The following is a 2,296-nucleotide window of genomic DNA, read 5'->3' as shown; positions in this document are numbered from 1 at the left end:
CGAGGGCGGAGGCACCCTGCCATCCCCTGCCGCGGGGCCGCCCGGAGCCCGGCTTCCCCAGCGGGGGCGGGGGCGCCGCTCGCCAGCGCTCTTCCTTTCCTGGGGATATTTTCGTCGCGGGCGGTGCCGAGAGGCCCGCGGCCCCGCGCGGGGAGCAGCCCCTGCCGCGGAGCCGCGCCCCGCTCTCCGCCTGCCCCTGGGGCTCCCGGCGCCGCGGCCGGCACCCGCTCCGCTGGGCCTGTGCTGCCAGTACGCGTTGCATGCATGCTTACACAGACATACACATGTGCGAGGGGGCAAGCCAAGGGGCAGCCGGCGACCGTGAAACGCCTCTTCGCACGCTGCTGCACATCCTCGCTYCCCAACTGCTCGGGCACTCTGAAGCCGGGACGTTGCTGTCATGCACTCCACACTCCAACTGCTGTTTTCATAAGCAACAGCCCTCAAAAAAGCCTCGGATGCCGGCAAACGCTCCTTGCTCTTGTTGCAGCGAGCCACTCGCGCTGGTGGCCGGGAGCCGCGCGGGGAGCAGCGGCTGGAGCCGGGCCGGTGGGAYGCCCCGTCCCGACACCGCGGGGCTTTGCCTCCCACCCCTGAGATGAGGTCGTTCACCCCCCGCCTCGCCCCGCTTGCCCTCAAACGCTGGTGTATACGCAGACTATTCACACCTGCAGATCAACGTGCTGCAAAACTAGCCTGCATCTGAAGAAACATTTCCAGCTGGCACTTTCGCACAGCTATTTCTGGTGAATCCCAAGGCAATACCAGAGATCCTTCCTTCCCCTGCCTTTCATATTCTGCCCATTATTTTTCCATGACAGCAGGAGGTCTGGAGTTCAACTGTATTCCTCTGCTGGCGACAGAAAAGAGCACAACTTTTATAACAAGTGATTATAAGCAATTCACAGTAACTGCAATTAGCCAAAGTCAACACGAAAGAACTGCTGTATAATCTACTAAAGAGAAGTTGAGGTTGCAAGAACCTAAAGTGCATGACTGGAAATTAATTGCCTGGCTCGCAGTGGATTTTCTCTAAACTGTCTGGTTCCCTCAATAAATAAATTAGGGAAAAGAACTCATTCTAGTCAGTTCTTTTAAGCGTTATATAGGAGCTATTCTAAAAGCAAGATTACATCTTTCAGTAGAACTTTTTTTTAATGTAATGTCATAATTAAAAGCAACTCCCTCAAAACTTGGAAATAATACCAAAGGGAGCAAAAAGCGAAGATTCACAATCCAGAGATTTCAAATCACAGTAAAATGATCACTCTAGGAGGATTTTTTGTTTCTACTTTATTGTAATATAAGTGAAATGCTGTCATTTTCCAATTGTGAAAGCAAAGGGGAATATTCTTATAACCCTGGTGCCTGATGTAAAGTTCCATAGAACTGGAGAGAATTAAAGATGTCAAAAATCACATTTGTGTTGTTCTTAGTGGAGTAGAAAGACACACTACGTCCAGACCCAAACTACCTCTCCCTGGAGATAGCTGCAACCACATTTCCTAGTCCTCACAGCAAAAAATCCTAATTTATTCTGAAGATTCCATTATATACATAAATTCATATAATTCTGCCTACGCATGCCTCCCTCCTCTGTGTATACATTCTGCAAGTATTCCTTATATGTGTGTATACATGTATATGCATGTACATGTAGTGCATGCAAACTTCTACATACATACAGCTAGATAGAGAGGCATATACAAACTCGTTGTATCTATGYTTGTCTCTCCCTCTCTGTGTGGAAGACCATACTGTAGGTTTCTCTCTGTAGCCGCACCGACGGGGTGTATATCTGCATCTAGAAGTACACGGGGATGCCCGCGGTGCCGACCAACCCGACATCGGAAGCAGCGCGCACCTCGCTACCTCCGTCTGCAGAGAGCTCCTTCAGCGCCCTGGGCGCCCCATTTGGCAAGTGAGTGTGGGGTTTAGAGGGGAGGGGAGCACCCCCTAAGTGCGGCGGGGGGGGGGGTGTAGTTGCAGCCGAGGGCCACGCCGCCGCCTCGGGGGTCTCGGCTGAGGATCGCGGGGAGAAATCCTCCCCCGCTGGCTGGCATTTGATTGCGGCTGGCGAGTGTGTGCGCGTGTGTGCGCGCCGGCGGGGGCTGGGGGCAGGGTTCACTGCTCGGCTCCGCTCCTCGCCGACGAGGCAGGTACCTGTTGGGCAGAGAGAGGAAACAAGGTGCTTCCCAATGCGGGGCGATCTCGGGCAGCCCTCCGCCGCGCTGCAGTGCTGGGTCCGGGGTAGGTGCTCCACTCGGGGGCTAAGGTGCTCCACGTCTTGGCCCCC

This window comes from Rhea americana, unplaced genomic scaffold (genome assembly GCF_003343005.1).
Source record: "Rhea americana isolate MKP2758 unplaced genomic scaffold, rheAme1 scaffold_7, whole genome shotgun sequence".
Lineage (NCBI taxonomy): Eukaryota > Metazoa > Chordata > Aves > Rheiformes > Rheidae > Rhea > Rhea americana.
Note: the sequence above shows the minus strand (reverse complement) of the source record.